The sequence below is a fragment of the Protopterus annectens genome, chromosome 5.part0 (assembly GCF_019279795.1).
Source record: "Protopterus annectens isolate FY-2018-M chromosome 5.part0, PAN1.0, whole genome shotgun sequence".
Classification (NCBI taxonomy): domain Eukaryota; kingdom Metazoa; phylum Chordata; order Ceratodontiformes; family Protopteridae; genus Protopterus; species Protopterus annectens.
The window spans coordinates 495303165-495326733 of NC_056735.1; positions in this window are offsets into that span (position 1 = coordinate 495303165).

Genomic DNA, 23569 nt, shown 5'->3' on the forward strand with positions numbered 1-23569 from the left:
AAAAAACTACAACTAGAAAATAATATATAAGTAAGTATAAAATATTTCTAGTTGGGGCCACACTAAGAACCAGGATGCTTTTAAGGCCCAGATGCCTCTGTGATTCTAAAATCTGTGTGTGAGTTCTTTCCCCTTGACCTTTCTTACTCTTCTATCATGATTCGTCTTTCAGCCATCTCTAGCTTATCTGCCTTTATATCCCACCTTCCTGACCTTCCTCCAGTCAGTTTTTGAATGGGGTTTTATGTATTCAACTGACTAAAAAAACAGTGGCTCCTCTTGTCTTCTGTATAATCCATACATTTTTTTCTTATTTCAAATAAGTTATCCTTTTGTATGACCTTATATAAATTATTTTCTTCCAACACTTAGCATTTCTTCCCAAAACCTAACCTCCTTACCCCTCTCTTTTTTCTATAGTTCATCCCCAAAACTATTTTTTTTATTTCTTCCATAATTGTCTCTCAACAGTCTAACTTGTTCCCATAAAATTCTGTCATTAGGATATGGTTCTTGAAATTTCACTAATTTAAACATTACATTTCCTGTTTTAATCTTTTTATTCCCTAAGGCAAATCTTAAGGCCACATGAATAGAAAATCCAGTGCTAATGCTATTTGATCCTGCCACAAACATTTATTTTAGTAGCCCTATTTCCTTTAAATAAGTAAACATTTTTTTCACATTTAATTTCTGTTGCTTTGCTTCTAACAAAACCTGAAACATTTAACATCTATCTTATTTCTTATTTTCTCTGAAAATGACCACTGATATCTCCCATAGCTATTAAATAGCTATTTTTTTTCACAAGAGCAGAGTGTCTTTGAGAACAATTTTTTCTTTTATTCCTAAAGTGATTTCATTCAGAGTTTACTTTGAGACAAACTATTAATTTCCCTATATTCTTTCCAGAACCTAGAAACAAGGGAGAAAGAATTCTGCATACTCTGGATGTTCACAGGCAATTCAGATACTATGCAAAAAGAAAAAAATCCTTCAGGAAGACTAATCAGCTATTTATTTTCAATGAAGGCAAGAAAAAGAGGCAAATCAGTGTCAAAGCAAACAATTTCTAGATGGCTGCTTATACTATTTCTTTATATTATTCCCACTATAAGTCCCTTCCAGACAAGGTCAGGGCTCACTCTGCCAGAGCCTTGGCTTCTTCTGTAGCTTTCTGGAAAGACTGGACTCTAGAAGTATTCTTCAGGCATCAACTTGGTCCTTTTATATACTTTTACAAAACATTACAAACTTGAATTCCTTTTCCAGGTACAGAACATGTTTTGCAGTAACTATTCTCCAAGACCTCCTGGAGTCTCAAACTCTTTCCTCCTCCCAGTCTATCTGTTCTGTGGTAATCTACCCATACAACTTAGGCTACTGCAGCAGTGATCAAGTGAAGAACATAGTACAGTTGTGTAAGTAAATTACCATAACACTACATGTTCTAATAGATCACTGTTGCAGTAGCCATACCCTCCTTGCATTCCCTTCTATCCCCCTTTTTTCTGTGTTAGGTGTGTGTATTGTCAAGGTGTGGATGTGCGTGTGTGTGTGTGTGTGTGTGTGTGTGTGTGTGTGTGTGTGTGTGTGTGTGTGTCTGTCTGTATGTATATATATATATATATATATATATATATATATATATATATATATGGATAGATATAGATATAGCTATAGATAGATATAGATATAGCTATAGATATACATAGATAGGTATATTTATAGAGAGATATATGTATATATAGATTTTCTAATATGTGGTCGAGGCTTGCAAGCTCAACAACATCAAAACTGTGGGCACCAAAGGTCAGAATACCAAAGACCAGCAGTTTCAAAACCCAACTTTATTCCCCTTCCAAACCCATGTTAGCACTTGTTACTGGGTCCAGAAAGGTAGAGAGTTTTTGAGATTTGAGGGTGCAGTTGACATGGTGTATCTTCAGTATTCTGAGTTTCAGTGGTGAGTTTCAGTGTTTCCAGAAGTCAAGCTTCCAAGCCTCGACCACGTGGTATGAAACCATATAGATATATATCTATATATAAACATGCTTGATTTTCTTTTCCTAGCATTTATCTATACTCAGGATTCTGGCCTACCTGCTCATAATTTCCCTGTCAGGATATAATCCTTACAGTTTATGCTACACAAAGAGTGACTGAATGAGTGTGCTGCCTAAAGTATAAAAAGGAATAAAGATGAAACAGGAAAAAAAAAATGTGAAACCAAGGAACAGAGGGATGCATGCCTACAAGGTCTGTCTGGTAAGACAAGTGTCTGAAGGGGAAGAGGTGCATGGATTTTTGAAGTGGAGAATTTAAGGATAATGAAGATCCGCCATAACATTTATATTTTAAATTATCTTGTAAGTCCACTTCAATTTGTGGGACAGAATCCCCAGGTAGACATCTGGGTAGAATCAGGACAAGATGCCACTGAGTATAGCAACTCCAAAGGAGGACCTCAAGCTAGAGATCACATGCAGCTTATAGTGTCTTAGAATCTGTGCATCATAGCTCAGGACTTATTAATACAAATATCATCAATCAAATAAATTTTGAAGAATGCTATAAAAAGCTGCAAAGGATCTTGCAAAATACAGCCTGGATTTTGATAGCAAAGGCTTATTCTTTGATTGATATTTACATGTAATCCATCTGGACAGCCATCTAGACAAGGTAATTTTGCAAACTTTCTAACCCAGCTTAGAAGATGACTAGAAGATGAAAAGTTGGTCATTTTTTTTCTGGCAGTTTTGGTACAGTATAAATAAAAGAGTAACTGCTTAGGAACACCTGGTGTGTACAACAAATATTCTTCTTTATTAGAATACTGGGGTAAAAGACTGGAAGATGGATGGTTTTGACTTAGGTGGATTCTGAAGTAATCTTAGGCATAAAGGAAGTGTTAGTCCTGAGAGAGACCCTTTTCTTGTGAACAAGCAGGTTCAAGGGAAGAACAAGTTAACATCTCCAATACAAAACTAAGGTCCCAGGTAGCATGGGGCCCCTAATAGGAGGTCTCAGGAAGAAGGTTCCTTTGAGAAAAAGATTAGTATACTTTCTGTGAGGCCATTGTCTAAGAATTAAAACCTTAGTGGAAATTGGAAATGGCAGCCAAATAATTTTTGATTGTATAATAAATAGAACTTGAATTGAAAAGCATTGATAAGAACTGTAAACTTGAGGGAATTGGAATATAGAAGTGGTCCAACCCTTGTCCAAGTGCCTAACATGAGAATCTCTTCCACTTCTCAGAGGCACTGGGAACTAAGGTTGGGTGGCGCAATGCCATGGTAATCCTATGGGCTAGGCTTGTAAAGGCGCCAGAGCCATTAGCCTAATACATACCTATGAACCTATGAACTTACTCTTACATAGTTTCCATGTTGCTGCTTGTTATGAGGCTGAAAGAATGTGGAGCACCTTGTGTGGGTAGAACAGGTTCCTGAATATTAGTGGAATTGGATAAGGTATATGGTTAGTCTGAGGGAAAGAATACAGAGGTTAGGCTGACCAGGTGGATGCGAAAGAAGAGCTGGTTTCAGATATAGGAGCCAGGACTCCTCTTTGAGGAGAGGCCATAGCATGGAGAACAAAATTTCCCTGGCACAAAAAGGAGCTATGAGGATAGTGGACTTGAACTTTATGATCAGTAGTAAAGGGAAAAAGGCATGAAGAAGTCCAAAGGGCCACTAATGGACCAGAAGATCCTGTGGTGTCTGTCCCTGGGGGGATCAGGACAAAGTAGCAGTTGCACTTTGTGTTTGTTAGCTAGTTATGTGAAAAAGGCAGAGCAAGACTTGCCCCAACAATGAAAATTTGCTTGTGCCACTAAGATTGAACGACCACTGATGAGGCCTCAGAATACATCTGCTGAGCCTGTTTGCCAGATAATTGGCCCATCCCATCTTAGAATATATGTTGCTACCAGAAAGCTCTTTGAATACATCACCCTTTGGCATATCCTCACAGCTTCTCAGCAGAGGGGGTAGGATCTGATTCCCCCCTTGCTTGTTGATGCACCAAATCACTAACATTGTCCATATGGATAGAAATCACACCCTGGGATTAGGAACACCTGAAAAGGATGCAATGATATGAGAAACACCCTCATCCCAGGGTATTAATGTGAAGATCAGCTTCCAGTTAGGTCCACATGTCTTGAACTGTTCTCCCCTCTAAATGCCCCACAGCTCAGGAAAGAGACACCTGTGGTCAATGTGGACCCCAAAAGTAAGAGAATGAAGTGTCTTCTGGCTGGAATACTGGGAGACTGAATACACCATTTCAGATGTTGTCTGCTGACAGAGGATAGTAAAATGGACTTGGTCATTATGTCTGATGACCACAACCATTACATGTTTAAGGTCTACTGCAGTACTATGACATATCTCACATGAGGAATCATTTGGATTGAAGATGACATTAAGCACGCTATTCTCAGTACTAGAAGTGATGGGGGAGTAGGTATGAACAGCAGTTTGGAAACTGTATCTCAGAGTCAGAAGTCTATCTTCAGGGAATCAGACAATTCTGTTCAGATGGCATCCTCTGAATATTTGATTTTGCATCAGCTCTAGCTGAGATATTCACTGAAATGCCTAAGAACAGACAAAAGTGAAGCAAATAATCTCTTGCTATTATGAGGAACTCCCTTGTGTTGGCTAGGAGCCAATCATCCAGTTATGGGAATGTGCAGACCTCTTTCATCCTCACATGGGCTGCAATGACTGACATGCACTTGGCGAACCCCCTGAGGGCTGTGATGAGACCAAACGGCAGTGAATGAAATTGTTAGTGATTGGTACCCAGCCTGAAACAGCAAAACTTTCTGGACACTTGGACAACTTTTATGGTGATAAGCATACTGAAGGTTGACAGAGAACATCCACTCCACCTCCTGCAAACCAGAAAGTATAGCCTGCACCATGACCATCTAGCCTTTTGTCTATTTTATGTAATTATTTATGCCTTTTAAGGCCAAAATAGTCTTGAGGTCCTTTGATTTCTTGGGTACAAAAACTAATCTGGAAAAGACTCTGGATCCCCTCAGGACTAGTAAAGGATGCTGAGTCTTCTGAGTCACATAAATGGAAGCAAGTGTGACATCTCATGGTTATGCCTGTACCAACCACTCAAACCTCTTCTACAGCAATATTATGAGAGGTTAGAAATAGTTAACCTAGTGTCCACTTGTGACCTAATGTTCTTGTAAGTATCAGACTTGCAGGTTTCATGTAAGTGTTCAGGGTCTGCTCCACCAGCTCTCTCTGGAACCTAGTCATGTGTGTGTGCATGGTAGTTCATTGCTCAAAGAAGGAAGGTACCAAAGGCATAAACCTGCTTCCCCATTGCTATCCATCATCCTGGATTCCTTGCTAGGAGGTTGGACCACTGAGCTCTCTTCAGAATGCTCCTTTCTGGTGGCTGTCACCATGATTATATTGTCTACCAGAGGACCTTTACTTCAACAGGGTCTGTCATTGGATAGCTGATGGATTTTGACAGGATAGCCTCTGCTACATCAGATTCTTACCAGGTCCTGTTCATGACCAAATCCATAATTTGGTCAGTGAGAGGGACCACCAAGGAGGTAGAGGAAGTGCATATAAATGCTTCAAACAGACTCTCCTTATTTGGAGAGTGGTGAATGGACCAATTACCCCTCTGCTTAATCAGTTCTATGACCTCACCAAATCTGGCATCCTCCAGAGGGGATTACAGGGGATCTTACCTTTCATGAAGATCTGTATCTGGTGTCATTTACTACATATGAGTGTCAATATACCTCACTTTACACATTTACTTTCTAGGTGGCTCCGGGGAGAAACATCTGAAGCACCTGAAGGGTGATGATGATGCCCCTGTTGGGGGGAAATCCTGAAGCATTGAGACCCACTCACTCATTCAGATCACTTCTCAGGCTCAAGGTCACAGTCTGAGTGGTGTGACAGGGAAGCCGAAGCTGATGGTGCATCTCCTGCCTACATTAAGAGATATTCAGTCATCATCTCAAAATGATCAGAAATCGAATACCAAGGACGAATCCATCTGCACCAAAGGTGCTCATTTCAACATCATCTCCATCTCAAAAGAAGAGGACACCAACAGCTGCAAGCATGACATCATTGATGCTGATGGTCCAGACAGCACTGACCTTGATACCAGCACCACTGCCTCAAATGCTGAAGTCTGGTACAGAAACTGCAGAGAACACATTGTCACCAAAGAGAGTGCCAAAGACTTGGAGTTGAAGACCTGGTGCCAAGATACACTCAACACTGAGAAAATGAGTCAAATGTGTTGAAAGCTTGGAAACTGGCACCCAGTGATAGGATCCAGCCAGTGCTGAAGGAGAGGGCTCCAGGAAAGAGTTCAGCTCTAAAACCTCCAGCACCAAGACAAGTGCCAGGGAAGAAGCTTCATGCATTGATGTTGTTGGGGCAACATGAACTTCCCTGGATAAAGATAGAAAGGGGATGACACCCATATTGATCTGGTCATGACAAAGGTTCTGATCATGTGATTCCAATCTAGTTTAAGAGAAAGACTTTGGGCAGACATTGTAGACTTAAAGGAAGAAGTGGACGGAGGGCAGGACCCAAAGTACTTCGAAAGCTACCATTCCAAACAATGATCACTGGTAGTCCTTCAAGGGGGATTGGTTAAAATCACAAAAGTCTCAAAATGAGATGGTCTTTGCAAGGCTGAAGTGGGCAGCTCTGAAGACAGATGGAGGTGAAGCCTCCTGTGCTGACTCAATTTTAGGAACCTTCATCAAGAGAAGATTCTGGAGGGTCATATTCAAATCTTCTCTTCTTTTCTTGCATCTTCTGTCCTCTTCAGAGGTAGAGGGCAAAATCTCCTTCAAAATAAGTTTATTTGTATGCTCCTTTAAGGGACATGGACTAACTGTCCTATAAATACTACAGGAGACATCCAAGTGTCGCAACCCCAGACATACCACACATACTTTATGGATATGCTGAAGCAGGACCTTGTGACCACAGTGGACACACTTTATGAAGCCTGTCTGCTTCTCTGTGACACTTCTGTATTCAAAATTAAAGAAAGACACAGGTCATACCCAAACTTCACTAAATAAACCCTAGAGAAAAACAGTTTACTAAATTCTACTATCTGAATGTTTACAGAAACAGAATTAGCAATTATCTTGAACTAAGCTCAACCTACCTAGTCAGAGTGAGGGAAGGACATAACTAGAAAAAGTCTTTTTTAACAACTAGAAGGAAATGTAATAATCTAAGAAAGATGGTAAAGTGAGAAAAATGACTGAACTCTAATAAAACAGGTACAATAAGCAGTTATACTTAGCTGTGAGCATAGAAATGTTGTAGTTATTTGGGTAGCAAACTAGATCAGAGAAATAGAGGGGAGATAAATGCATCATGGTAGCACTGAATGAGCTTTTTCAGCATTTCAGAGTAGCTTAAGTTTGCTGGGTCTGATCCAGCCGATTGCCAATTCCTACAGGTCGAAATGGACAGGATAATATAAGATCAAGTCTTATGATGACATGGGTTTAACACAGTACCTTACTGAGTCATAGACCGATCTTGTACCACAACAAAATGCCATATCTGAGAGAACAAAAGACTGAAAGCATCGTATTGCAGTGGAGCAGGGGTTATTATGAGGACAGTCTAGGAAGGTCGCTGCTCCTCAGATACCAGTGCCATGTGTGGAACTATTTAGGAGGTCAGCAGTGTTATAGACTAAGTGGAGAAGAGAGATTTCATTGAATTCATTGGAGCAAAGAAAGTGTCGTCAAAGGAGGAGATCTTCATAATAGGTGTGATTTTTAGGATTCATGATTATCCATCAGGGGATTATTCTTCAACAGAGAAATGCGTAAACATGATTTACTGAAAGCCACTTTCAACAATCATTGTTTGAAGCTTTTTTGCATACCCTACTGCACCCCATTTGGGAGGGGAGAACCTCATACCCCCCAACATGTATATACCAATACCACAGTTACACAACAGTGGAGAAAGTATAACACTTTCCAATTGCTGAAAGTGGCTTTTAGTGACTGAGTTGTTGTGCTGCCTTCCACTGAAACATAATCCTTCAACTAGCATTCATGTTCCTGACTTTTAAACTAAAATTACAGTGCCATTGGCATTCAATATTCCACAAGGAAAGCAATTTATTCATTCCACTTCTGAACGTAGTATTGAAAGTGAATGGGTGTTATAGACTGTGTTATTGAATTTTGGCAAAAAAAAACAAAACAAGTTGTTCTTTGGTCCACCTTTTTGGTGTATAATTTATATATGAATCATTACAGAAAGTTGCAAATTTGGGTGAGCAATGCTTTTTTAGACTAGATTCCAGTGCAATATGAACCCTCTAAATATTGTTTGATTTCACAGCCAACAGATGAAATAAACAACAAAATTGGGATTTGGGCTGGGGGTTGGGAGTAGATTTTTTAATGAAATGTGGCCGAGAATGATATGCAACATATTAAAATATTTTTGTTTGTTTCTTTCTTGTCCATGTGAGGCACAGTATGTAAGGCAGGAACATAAATGTCTTTTTGTGTGTGTGGCGAAGTGGGACATTTCCATTATGAGTGCTCTAGCTGAATTGTCCTGTCTGTGGGCATGAAGGTCATAATAAAAGTATAGCCCAAAGTGTACTAGGTGTGTTCATCTTGAACACTTTTTGGGTGTATTGGCTGGGCAGTAATATGCTTGCATATAAATTATTCGATGCAACAGTGGATAAGATTACTAAAAATGCTAACAACTGCTAGAAGTAGAGGCATCCTTTTGGGGAGTTCCTCTCAACAAGTTGATGAGGATGATACCTCTGAAGGACTGATGGGCGATGTATGGTACTTGCAGTGTCTGAGGAGGAGGGCAGTGATAAAGCAGGTCATGGGATGAAGAAAGGAAGAATTTACAGAAAAGTAAAAAGAAAAGAAAATTTAAGAAAGAAATTAAAAAAATATCATTCTGACTTTAATTGTTACTAGTTTGGCATAGTTCTTAATAAGATAAAACATTGTGAAATTGCTTAAAGGAGTGTAAGGCAGATATTTAATTTTTGCAAGATGTTAGAAATGTGAGTGCGCATTAGAACTGAAATAAATATACAGTTTTATAGGTTTGCCAGGATTTTGGTTAATGGGACCCTGATACATGCTCTGGGGTGACCTTTTTAATAAAATGTCTTCCAGTAAAACTTCTAATAGTGGTATGTTACTGAGTTAGGATGTGCAGTTGCCAAGTATAACTAGGATGACACAACATTATATTGGGTGTAATCCAAAGGAAAACGCAGTCTTCCATTCAAATTTAACCAAGTTGTTTGGGCCACCGAGCATTTATAAAAGTCTATATGGCATTAGCTCAGCCATGCTGTGTTTTTTTTTTTTTTTTTTTTTTTTTTTTGTAAGCCCACTTATGTAGAGGAAATGGGCTAGATATGTGAAATTATATAAATTAGAGAATATGGGTGAATGCATGAAGGAATTATCCTGATTTATCTTTTGAGTGTCTGGACTTAGTGAATAGCACCTGAAAGACCCTTTGTTTTATAATGCTTGTAGTTTATTTTATATAGTATTAACAAAGAAGCAACTATAAAAGTTTGATAAAACCTATTGCTCCAGATAAACTGGTCATGTAATCTGAAGTAGGATCCTATAACTGAAATATGAGAGTAAATTATTTGCAGTGAAATGTGTAGAAATAAACATCCCCTGGGATTCAATAATGCCTACACTCAGTGTACACCATTCTGAGTGAACAGTCAACATAGACATAACTCACACCTTCTTCCTCCTAATTTTAGTTTTTCTACTGATATTCTTGCAGCTTTATTTATTTTTTATGTATTTATTTTATTTTACATTTGTTTACCGGGTAATGTCCAGCTGGGAGCCCATTTTCAGCAGAGACCCGGGGAGAAATGCTCCATAACATACAATACAATTTAGACAGTAGACTAAAACCAGTATGACTCAGTGGTTCCCATTCAGAAGCCTGAAACATCATAAGCCTGAAAATCAAAATCCTGAAACCAAAAGCCTGAAAATTCAGAATCCTGAAAACTCAAAATCCTGAAAGACCAAAATCCTGAAACTCAAAATCCTGAAAACACAAATAATGCTAATATGTCACTATAAAGACACTAATATCTACCAACTGACCCTGACCCTAACCCTAACCCTAAGGTCCGTCACTATCGCACACTCACCTGACCAGCGCCCTAACCCTAACTCACTTAAACCGCCCCTAACCCCAATATTTGTCACTATTGCATACATGCCTAACCTGCGCCCTAACCCTAACTCACTTAAACCGCCCCTAACCCTAAAATAAAACCAACCGCACACTTACCTGACCCCAACGCATGACCTAACACCACAGGGCTAACAATAGCAAAGCCACAATGACATCAGTATGTCTATTTTGTGTTTTCAGGATTTTGAGTTTCAGGATTTTGGTCTTTCAGGATTTTGGGCTTTCAGGATTTTGAGTTTTCAGGATTCTGAATTTTCAGGCTTTTGGTTTCAGGATTTTGATTTTCAGGCTTATGATGTTTCAGGCTTCTGAATGGGAACCGACTCAGTACATATTACTCAATTTCAACATACAAAACAATTTAGGCAGTAGATTAAAACAATATGAATCTATTCATATTTGTTGATTTCAACAGAGCAGCGCAGCATTTATAGTATTTAACATTAGACTGCATACAATGAGTATGTGCATAATGTAAAAACTAGCTAATCTTTTCATGTGGAACTCGAAGGAAATTAAATATACAGATTGAGAAAGAAATAGAAAACGATAGAGTTTGTAACTAGAATAAATTAGTGAGGAAGAATATCCATGAGTAGAATAGGGTAGACAAAAGAAAAGCAAAATGGGAAAGAGAGAAATGACTTTAGACAAGGGTAGACAGATATTGATGCAGGCAGAGAGTAAAAGCAATGTAGGAGAAAAGGTGAGGTGGTGCTGAGCATTAAGAGTTATCCAGGAGAGCAACAGGGGCATAGCCAGTCGTTTATAAGGTGTTCTTTCGGTTTTACTTTAAAAGTAGGATAGGAGGGAGCACTCTGTATGTTTAGTGGAAAGGAATTCCAGTACTTAACAATTTTGTTTGAATACGGGGAGTCTGCATGGGTGTTATGAGACTGTGTAATTTTGAGCAGTGGTCTGTCTGTGGAACTGAGGGATCTGCTGCTGATATGTAGTTGGACCAGGGATAAAATTGCAGGGCAGTCATTTGGGTTTTGAATAATTTTGTGGGGGAGGGAGAGTTGGTTTACTGTTAAGAGATTTGGGAGTTCGAGCCAGTTCAGTTGTTTTAGAGCAATGCAGTGATGAGCTTTATGAGGGAGATTTGTTGTGAACCTAGCTATTTTGTTGTAGCAGGACTGAAGGTTTTGGGGTCAGCTTTGCGTAAGTTGGTGAAATTTTTTGAACGATATAAAAGAGTGGGTAGAAGGTGAGACCTAGCAGTGACTAGTCTGCCTTGTGGAGTTAGCTAAGGGTAGCATTCAGTAAAAGTATATAAAAAAGCCTTAACTTTCCAATGTGATATATTATGGACCTGCATTCATCCCATCTCTCTCAGTGATATGCTGTAACTATAAGGACAAAAATGTATTGCCCTGACATATTAATCTGTAACAAAACCTTGCCATTTCTAAACAAAAGACTGTAGCACATTTTGCTGTTAATTAATTGTCTCCTGTTTTTATACAGATGATAAGCTTACCTATAATATGAAGAAGGAGGTTTAGTTAGTGTCTACAGTGCCACAGAGTTATATCTGCCAAACTAATTAGCATTTATTTAAAAGAACACTCATTCAACATTCAGATGTTTGTACCTGTAATAAAAAAGGGCAGGAATGACATGGTTCCATAAAGGTTGCCACAAAGTGTAGACTACATGTAAACTTAGTGTAATCTTTCTGAATGACAAAGCACAAAAACTGTAATAAGAACATTCTTGAATACATATTGTGTACACTTAGTGTAGACTTTATTGAATCCTGCCCTTTTTTATTACAGGTACAAACATCTGAATGTTGAATGAATGTTCCTTTAAATAAATTCTCATTAGTTTTGCAGATATAACTCTGTGGCACTGTAGACACTAACTAAACCTCCTTCTTTATATTTTAGGTAATCTTATCATCTGTATAAAAACAGGAGACTTAATTAAATAGCAAAATGTGCTACAGGCTTTTGTTTAGAAATGGCAAGGTTTTTTTACAGATTAATATGTCAGGGCAATACTTTTTTGTCCTTGTAGTTACAGTATATCACCGAAAGACATGGGATGAATGCAGGTCCATAATATATCACATTGGAAAGTTAAGGCTTGTTTATATACTTTTACTGAATGCTGCACATTATAACTGAACAAGTAAGAAAGGATTCAGAAACATGAAATGTAATAGTAGGCACCAGGAGGATCTGAGGAGTTGGATGTCATTAAGTTAGCATATGCCTGGAGAATGAGGAACAGAAAAGTTAGTATATTTTCTCTTGGAAAGAATGCCATAAGGGCATTTGTCTGACTGCAAGGATTCCATGTAGTCGAATAGTCATAATATTGAATATCTTCAGTGCAGGCAGAAGTGATCGAAAAATCATTTGAGCACTTCAGCATGCATTACTATCTGGAAGGTTGCAGAACAGCGGATTGTGGTAATTTTCCCTTTCACCTCTGTTGTGCGATCTCAGAGTTGGTATATATAATTAGCGAAGAGTGTAGGGGGCTTGTTCCCCACTGCAAAAAACATGCTTTATGGATTTTTTTCTGTTCTTTTGACTTTTAATCTTTTGGATTGATTTTTTGCCATTCGCTGTTTCTGTACTTTGATATTTTGAAGTACATCTGTCTGGCTATATTCTCTGTGCATAGAAAATTAGAAGAAAAAGAAGTGGATATACAAGAAAAGTGTTTAATCAGTGATCGTGCACATGTGGCACTGGAGATTAGTAATGGGTCTAATAAGGAACATCAGTGAAAATGTCATGTGTGGATGTGGCAAGAGAGGGAGAGAAGGGAGGGGTGGAGAAGTTTAATGGCAAATCTGCTTCAGTAGATAATAGGAGGAATGGGAAGGTTGTGATGGGCTGATTGTGATGCGGCAGGGAATGGTGAGACAACAGAAAGTAGTGAATTGTTGAAAAAATAAAAGTGCTGTTACATTAGAGAGAAGACTGAATGTAAATCAAAGAAAGTCCATGTGGGGAAAGACAGCATCTGTCTGTTGAAATGATCAAAGTCTTGACTGATGTGCTGATGACAAGAAAGCTGAAAAAAGAATTGAGAACAGAAGAGACAAAAAATTTGGGCACAGGGTGAAATGGGATCTAAACTGCCCACTGAAAGACTAGGAGGCCTTTACACTGGTAAAAATAACAATAGCAATGGATAGTTGAGGTAAACAGAATATATAGAATATTGTCATTTTTGTATTTATGAGGTTCTGTATGAGAATGAAAAAGGTGGTGAGCAAGGTTAAAAAAAGAGGAGGGTTATTGCAGAAGGCAATATTTAATAAAGAAGAAATAAAGAAAGTCTAGAGGGAGAGTTAAACCAAGAAGAGACTGAGGAAGATAATACAGTACATGAGGAGTGGAAAGGTATGAGGGAAGGATGTTTCCTCTGTAGATATTTATATGCTTTGAAAGGAAGATGTATGTAAAGAAATGTCTTCAAGAGATCTTTAACTGGTGGGGCTTTACAAAATTCAGCAAGGAGGATGATGATGATGATGACTATATTACCCAAAGGAAATAAAGATAAAGGAGAACTCAGTATATTAGAATTCCATATCAGTGATGGGGATGAAATAATAAATAATAATACATGTATTTATATATATATATATATATATATATATATATATATATATATAAAATATATATTATAATAATAAATAATGAAATCTTGGAAAGTGAGAGGAAGCCTGAGGAATGGTGAAAAAGTGTTTTGGTACCAATTTTTAAGAAGAAGGGTGATGTGCAGAGCTGTAATAACTACAGAGGGATTAAAATGATCAGTCACAGCATGAAGTTATGGGAAAGAGTAGTGGAAGCAAGGTTAAGAAGGGAGGTGATGATTAGTGATCAGCAGTATGGTTTCATGCCAGGAAAGAGAACTACAGATGCGATGTTTGCTCTAAGAGTGTTGATGGAGAAATACAGAGAAGGTCATAAGGAGTTGCATTATGTCTTTGTGGACTTAGAGAAAGCATATGACAGGGTGCCTAGAGAGGAGTTGTGGTATTGTATGAGGAAGTCAGGAGTGTCAGAGAAGTATGTAAGAGTGGTACAGGATATGTACTAGGGAAGTGTGACAGCGGTGAGGTCTGCAGTGGGAGTGACAGATGAGTTTAAGGTAGAGGTGGGATTACATCAAGGATCAGCTCTGAGCCCTTTCTTATTTGCAATGGTGATGGACAGGTTGACAGATGAGATCAGACAGGAGTCCCCCATGGACTATGATGTTTGCAGATGACATTGTGATCTGTAGTGAGAGTAGGGACCAGGTGGCGGAGACCCTGGAAAGGTGGAGATATGCTCTAGAGAGGAGAGGAATGAAGGTCAGCAGGACTAAGACAGAATATATGTGCATGAATGCGAGGGAGGATAGTGGAATGGTGAGGATGCAGGGAGTACAGGTGGTGAAGGTGGATGAGTTTAAATACTTGGGATCAACAGTTCAGAGTAATGGTGAGTGTGGAAGAGAGGTGAAAAAGAGAGTACAGGCAGGATGGAGTGGGTGGAGAAGAGTGTCAGGAGTGATTTGTGATGAACGAGTACCAGTACGAGTGAAAGGGATCTACAAGGGGGTAGTGAGACCAGCTAGATTATATGGGTTGGAGACAGTGGCACTGGCAAAAAGGCAGGAGTCAGAGCTGGACAAGGCAGAGTTAAAGATGTTAAGATTTGCACTGGGTGTGATGAGGGTGGACAGGATTAGGAATAAGTATATTAGAGGGTCAGTCCAGGTTGGAAGGTTTGGAGACAAAGCCAGAGAGGCAAGATTACGTTGGTATGGACATGTGCTGAGGAGGGATGCAGAGTATATTGGGAAAAAGATGCTAAGGATGAAGCTGCTAGGTAACAGGAAAAGAGGAAGGCCTAAGATAAGGTTTATGGATGTGGTGAGAGAGGACATGCAGGTGGTTGGTGTGACAGAGCAAGATGCTGAGAACAGGAAGAAATGGAAACAGATTATCCGCTGTGGTGACCCCTAACGGGAGCAGCTGAAAGAAGAAGAAGATCAGTGATGGGGATACAAAGAGACTGCATGAGCGTTAGCCAAAAGACTGGAGTGGTATCTGGGATATGATAGGGCAAGACCAGCAGAGGTTTATAAAAGGTCATACATCTGAAAACAAATAGAGGATGATAATTACTTGTATTGATTGGATAGAGCAATATCAGGTGATCAACAGAGATGCAGTTCTGATTGGTATAAAAATACTTTCTGATATAGTAACCCAAGACTTTGAAAATAGGCAGTGCAGGAGATGAGCTGTTCTAGGTGGACAGCAGGACCTAAAACACTTTTCAAGAATTCTATTTTAATGGTATATATGAATGTGGGAATTATTTACAGAAATTAATTTGGGCAAGGAACAAAGTGAAGGTGCCTCTACTTCCATATCCATTTGTTTTTTATTGGTGATATATATGATGAAAAGAAGGATCAGAGAAGCATAGAGAATTACAGAAAAGAAAATAAGGGCTCTATATTAATGTAATTTGTTTGTGTATGACTGTTTAGTTCTAGTTCAGATGATGAATGATGGCTTACCAGTCATGCTGTAGAAACTGGTATGAATTGAGAAAATGGTGGGCTTACAGTATAATGGCACTAAATGAGTGGTGATGCCTTTTGGATGAAAGAATGTGCCAAATATCTGGATGGGTTTACCTATGAGAGATCAAAACACCATCCTTCAAGTCACTGGTTTCCAAAAAAATGAATATGAAAACCAGTTAGTCAAAAACCCTAAACAACATGATAAAATCCCTTTAAATTACATAAACCATCTCCATGGTCACATCACAGTGGAGAAAAGAAGGAACAATCCCTGAAACGCACTCCAGCAGCTCACACAATACAACTGAGCACAATATTACATTTTTGAACTAAAGCCGCTCGTATACCAATGCTGCAATTGCCTTTAAGCATCACATCTAGAGGTCTGGATGCACCCAGTCACTGAGAAAACTGAATGATGGCATGAGAAGAAGATTGGCAAATAGCTATAGAAATTGTGGAATAAGGATGGGCTGTTGTCCATCAGAGTTCATGCAGTCAGAATGATTTTGCCACTTTATCAAAGTGTATGTAGTTAAAACTATTTTGTCACAAGTGTTGTACTGGACAGGACATTTAGGTGTAACACAAAGGTAATGAAAAGGGTACAAGGGCTATGTGGTCAGTGTATGCACACAGAGGTTAGAAAATGGGGACAAATGATAAGAATGGCATAATGACACTGTCAGAATAAAAAAGGGAGTTGTGAGCATGATATGAATTCATTGTGAATGAAGATGAAAGGTATTAAGGATAAGCAGGTAGTATATGGGAACAGGGTGAGATCCTATAAATACCTGTCAGACTGACTGGAAAGGTGTAAATCAGTAGAAGGCTTTCTTACAGCAGGAGGAGATCAGTGCAAGGGCATAAGGGGATGGACAGCTAAATGAGAAGTAGCCCCAAAAATCAAATGGATTTTACGTATCACTGGTCACTAGTTACCTTTTGTTAGATTTTACTCCTGTTTGCAGGTTTATGCCCAAATGCACTGTTTATGAAGATTTTATTTTCTATGTCTTTAGATAGTTAGATAGCTAGACACATAGATAGATATACAGGTACTCATAATACAACAAATGCAATCAATGCATGTATACTGCTACCACAGTATGAATGAAAACACAATACTGTAAAACACAGAAAGATGTGCGAATGGTAATAAACTATACTCATTTGCAGTATTAACAGGGTGCTAGTGAACATCAGCAGAGGAATCTGCTTATAAACAATTAGTCTGGTTTATGTCTTCTATCTCCCTGTAATGACAATGTCACACTATGTACTTCCAAAATTGGAAACTTGCCACCCAGCTGTAGTCTATTAATTCTTTTACTGCTCTTTAGACTGTATTTTGGATTGCATTCTTACCACAATTTTATGAACAACCAGTAAATTAGTTTTGTAATCAATGGAATCTCTGGGACTCAATGTACTTTCATGACGTGTGCATTTAGAGTTTTATTGAAAATTTGGTAACTTGTATCTAGTGTTTACTGATTATTTTTTTTTTTTTAATAACTTGACTCTGGAGCTTTTCTCTCTAGGCCTCTGCTGAAAATGGGCTCTCACCCAATAGTCCCAGTAAAGAAAAGTAAATAAATAAATAAAAAAATAAATCATGTCATCCTGGATTTTGTCTGAATATCTCTTTCTGTGTAAGTAATGTTATTTTCCACTTCTTTAGTAGTGATATGCATGTGTTATGACACTACATATTATGATGACATAATAATTTAAAAAGGCACATCTTCATAATGCAATGCCAGTAAGACAGTGTTTCTATTTAAAACGAGCAGTGAATAACATGCCCCCAGCTAAGCACAGGACCCTGGCATGATATCTTTAAAGCATTTGGGGCCGATAGGATTCAAAAGAGAGTGTCAGTGGACAGTATATTGTGTAGTAGGCCTGTTGTTATTAGGGTTTTATCTCAACTACGCTTTTCTGCATGTTTTGATGTGTACATTTTTGTCCTTCTAAGGGCAGTGTTTTAATTCAGGAGTTGATCTGTGGTTTAACTCCTGGTCTCAGTTGCTTTTCTCCAGCCCTTGTCTAACCATCAAGAAATTTCCTATTTAACTGCCCTTCCAAGGCATTAAACTGCAGGCTGATATGAACATGAGTGGTACAGAAGTGTGCAGCATACTGTCTGTAACAGAGGTGACTAACACGGTTGATGTGACGGGTTATGCTCATATATAAAGCAAGACAAAAAATGTATGATGTGATCCTACTAGTGTTGTTCAACAAAAGCAAAAGAATGTTGCAAAGGCTCTTGGATTTGTTTTATCTGGTTTGTAAAGATCTGTTTTAGATTGGATTGCTATTCTGGTATTTGTTTAATTAACTGTATATATTTCACTGGGCCCAAAACATTTTCTTGGCTATTTTTGGCTCACATGCTGACACTGTGAACAAGAAGTTGCTGTATCTAATTTGTATGGCTTCTTAAAAGCAGCTGGAATTATTCCCCGACCTTCCCACCCTTTTGTTGTTGTGATTTTAAAAGCCAGTGTCTCTGGCTTTCTCCTTTTATATTAATCTGACTATCAGAGTCCCTTTCTCCATCTTTGATTGCTTTTGTAAGTTGTGTAAGCTGAGTACTTTCGCCACCCATTGTTTTACATAGATCAATAATACTGAGCGACCACTCAGCAAACATGTATTGCTACAATTCATCAGATTCATAGAGCTCCCATCTGCTTAGCATCTTTGCATAGACTGATAGGGTCCTGAATAAATCCTTGGCATATAAAAAAATATTTTACTGTTTTGCACTTTTTCTGCTGATTTATTGCACTTTAAATCATTTCGGATATCCTGATATTGTACTTTTTGTTGATTGCTTGGAAATGCACTTTTGAGAAGCTTGACTGACTGAGTTACTGTGTAATTTACAACTCTGTGTTTTTGTTGGTACTTAATTTTATTTGTGGAAGTTTGGCCCTGGTAAACGGCCCCAATAAAGCCCCCTTATTAGTTTGCATCAACAAAGCACCCTTAATAGCCTTCTAACCTCCATCCACTTGTAGGTCACCAAAAGACTGGACAGTATGGGTATGCAATTTCCTAACTTCTCTGTAGCCAGCTTGGTAGATTTGTGCATCTTGAGACAATGCAACAATTGTCTCATGTTTACCAGCAACCAAATAATCCTTAAAGAAGCAGACACAGTATGCAAGAGATTCACTTACACAACGATACTGGAGGCTAAACTCTCACATACAAGCATGCATGAGGTTGTCAAAATCATACACACACAACACCCACCTCACATAGCACACAACTTATGCAACACACACATAGACTAACATATGCTGAGGCACTTATAAGTAATCTTCCTAAACAACAAAGATCACCTAGACCACCCCGTTATCAAAGCTATGCTTCAACCAGGCCAAAAACACTCAGAAAAATCAGCACCTAAAACCACACATACTGCCACTATCAGTGCAACCCCAAATACTAAGGCAAGCAAACAAACTTCACAGGACTCTCATCATAGGGGACTCCATTGTTAAATATACTGACGGCCCTCTAACCAGGTTGAACAAGGAGAAAATAACAGTTAGTTGCTAATCTGAAGCCAAGATCTGCCAAATCAGGTACACACTCAAGTCATTATGCCACAGATACCAGTATGATTCCTTCATAGTCCATGAAGGTGTAACGGACCAGAGATCTACCTCCCTGGACTATATGAAGGGAAACATGTTTTCAGACTAAATGTCTCAGGCTGGTATGAGCTAGTGTGACACTGCCAGCTCAGCTATCTGGAATTTTGTAAATAATTATATGTCATTTATGAATATTGATATGATTTATATAGAATTGTATGTTATGTACTGAGCTTCAAGAATGTAACCACAGCATACCTGCTGGAAGATAGAAGATTAACTTACAAAACTTCAAGAAAATAAGTTGAAATTAAGTGCTTTACAATGTGCTATAAAATTAGTTTCAATGCAGCAAGGAGACAGGATGTCTAGAGCTAGAAGTTTTTTCTATTGTCTTGGAGAGTAATTACTAGGTTTAAAATGTAAAAGTGTTTTATTGCTTTATGACTTCCTAGTAGCTGCACAGTTCTGAGATACATGTATTTCTCACATAGAGATGTAAATTATGTTAAGTTTCTGTTTAGCCTGGGAACTAAAGTCAGGTGACAAAAAAGTGATGTTGTCCAAGATAACCCAGTACTAATATTCAATATTAATTTAAGAACTCTGTCAGAGAGAGGCTGTACATTTTGTATTTTGTCTTGGACTTAGCAAGAAAATCCACTCATCATCGTCATTTGCACTTCTGCCTGTGTGTTGTCTGTAAGTAAGATTCAGGGCATAGTATCTCTTTTAGATATAGTTAGGAATATAGTAAAGATTAGTTTAGATGTTTTCTGTATTTATTTGAGACTGTCCTGCAATGTTGTTTTAAAATATTTCCTGTGATTTTGAACTCTGAAGTTACTGTGTTGAGCTACTGAGTATTGTCTTGTTCTTTTATTATTTATTATTAAACATATTTAAACCTATCTTAGTGACTGATATTTGTGAGACATATTTAAGCTCTTAGAGTACTTGTATATGTGTTTGGTGACACTGTACAGGCCATTCCTAAATAGCCTTGCAAGTCTTGGTCAGACTACCATTTGGATTAATAGTAACATTACACAGTAGGATTGGACACTCTTTGTAAAGGCCTTATAGTAACTGATAAGTAGGGGTTGGTGGCAGTGGAAACTACCTTATAGTCTGAGTAGAAGGGGGCATAGCTAGTAAACCTATCCCAGCCTTCCCTAGGTGTGTGTGTGTGTGTGTGTGTGTGTGTGTGTGTGTGTGTGTGTGTGTGTGTGTGTGTGTGTGTGTGTGTGCATATAAATCAAATCTCAAAGTGTGTGTGTGTGTGTGTGTGTGTGTGTGTGTGTGTGTGTGTGTGTGTGTGTGTGTGTGTGTGTGTGTGTGTGTGGGTGTGTGTCAGCTACTTGGGCAGGAACACGAAGCACTGGTTGGACAGAGAGTCTGCTTGAGGTCCTGGCTTGGCCCCGCAGCTCTGTTCTTAACCCTATAGCTGTGCCAGTGGGGAGTCTTACTGGGGATCTGGGGAAAGAGGGAGAAATGAGCCCTAGACTGACTGTGATATCTGTATGCTCTTAAGGGAAATTGCACTTTACTATGTGTGTACTTGTCATCCTCCCAGTATGTATGTAACCTAACTGTTGCCAGAGGTGAGGACTGAGGCTCCTTGATTACTGGGTCATGCAGGGGTTTCACACCTAGCATTAAGCAGCATATTATTATCACCGAGGATGAAGCCACAATATGAGCAAAAAATAATTGATTTCAGCATTCTTGGTGTCATTCTATGAGGCTCCAATACTTGTCAGCTTGGGAGGAAAGAGTTAGACCATGTTGTTTTGCCAAGGATGGTCTGCACATTTCCCCTCCAGGCCTTTGAAAAATGGATAAACGTTACCCATTCCCAAGTGCCTTTTAAGCAATGCCAAATTGATAAACTTACCATCATAGGAAAATCAACTCAACTGAACCTCAAGGCTCCTGGCTGCTCAATGCCAGGAGCATAAATAAAAAACTACACTCCCTCCAAGCCCTCCTCATACTCAAAAATATAGACATCTGTGCAGTTACAGAGACATGATTTAAAAAGGCAGACAGTATCTTGGCAGTGCAAGATTCCAGTACCTTGCACATTTTTAGACCAATAGTTACACAGACAAGGGCTAAAGGTGGAGGTGTCTAGACAAAGATCAATAACAAGCATATCCCAGTGTGATCAAACATGATGACATGCTGGAGTTCCTCCACTTGCAGATCACCATATACAAAATCCTATACTATATCCAAGGCAGTTATAGGTCGTCCACTATGTCCCAAGAAACTCACAATGCATAATACTGGAGACACTTGCCATTCAACCTAATACCTTAATCATGGGAGACTTTAACTACACCTCTTTAGACTGGTAATCCTATATGGCCTCAAATATACAAGCACAGAGACTCTTGGACTTCGTAAATCCAAACACCCTTGACCAAACAATGAATACACCCACTAGAGGCTCCAACATACTGGACATCATATTCACAAATATGGAAGAACACTGCCCCCCCCCCATGTCTCATCCTGCCTGTTAAGTTCCAACTATAAAGCTGTCTACTTTGAAATCAAAATCAACTCTGTAATCCCATTAACTCATTCACTCCAATGGAGCTCAGGAAGTTTGCACTGTAACTTCCAATGGGGGAAGCCTAAGCCTTTTGACAGAATCAAATTATGTCCACACATTTCAAACAAATGCTCGCATCTCTGGAACCATAGGATTTATGAAAGAAGTATAAATGGCAAACCCTTCAGCACAAACTGTTTTTATTGAGGTAGAATTCTTTAGGTTATAGGTCTTAAACTGAATTTTATTAGTCACAGTAAACATAGTAACTGTTATGTTTGTAATATTTTATAAACAACTTACAATACCTCAGCAACCACTGAAGTTACACACATACTGTCAGCAGCATTTTATTCATCTTGCTGAGAGCTTTCATATGAGGCTAAGGAGTTCTGCCTGTGTTACTTGGTTGTTGAGATATTTAGAAATATATGAAATTATGGGCCGAATTCATGAAGACTTGCATGGAGTCTAAGAGTAGTGTAAGATGTCAGACAGGCAATATGTCTGCCGAGCGATTCAGCAATAGCCGGCAGGGGCGTGCATTAGAGCTCCTAAAACTACTCTTGCACGGACAGTGTTATGGTATGCAAATTACCTAATTTGCTGCTGAAATGTATGCAAATGAGGTAAATTTGCCATCCAGGAACCACTAACCTGTCCGTGGAAGAGCAGTGTTATTTGCAGAAATGCACTCCATTGGTAACGGAGTACCGTTCTGCATATAGCTAAACAGAGCTATGACAACTCCAAATAAAGGATGCATCCAGTTGAGGAAGCATGCCAATGGCCAACTATAAGGCCATTGGCATTTTTAAAGGTTGAAAATTAATAAAAATTAATTTTTATTTTTTTCCCCGATCTCCGATATTTAAGCATAGCGCAGCACCGTGCAAACGTGCGGCGCTTTAAAAACCAGAAAATAATTAAAAAATAGCCAAAAATAGGCATTTTTAATAAAAAGCTTATTCTGCCATGCAGGTAAATGGCAGGCTGAAGACAACATGGCTACTGGGTAGTGTTTGCTAAGGGGGGAAGCTCAGTTTGAGAGATGTAACCAAGTATTAGTAGTCAATCCTATGCAAATGAGGATAAGGATAGTGAATCCCAATTTTCCCTGGCATGTGAGCCATGTCCCTAGAGTTTAAGTGTAGTAGTAGGGGAGTAGTAGAGTAGAAGATAGGTGACATCATGAGGGGGTATGTATGAACGACTGTAAGCTTATTGGAGCAGAGTGGCTTGTGTTTGCTCTGAGTTGCTCAGGATTGGAATAGGAGTGTCTACTGTTGTCCTAGCTGAAACCCAGAAACCAAAGGTGTACACCGTGGATATATGTGAAACTTCTTGCAAAAGTGTTTATACCGTGTGTGCGCGTTTGCATGCCTGTAAGCCCGTATAAGCTTGTGTGCGCGCTTGTGCGCGTGTGTGCACGTGTTTGCACTTGTTTGCGCGGCGCTACCCCTTGTGGAAACAGAAAGGGAAAAGGAAGCAAAAGAAGTAGTAGGAAGTTAACCAAGGAGAACTAGCAGAGATGCCAGGTG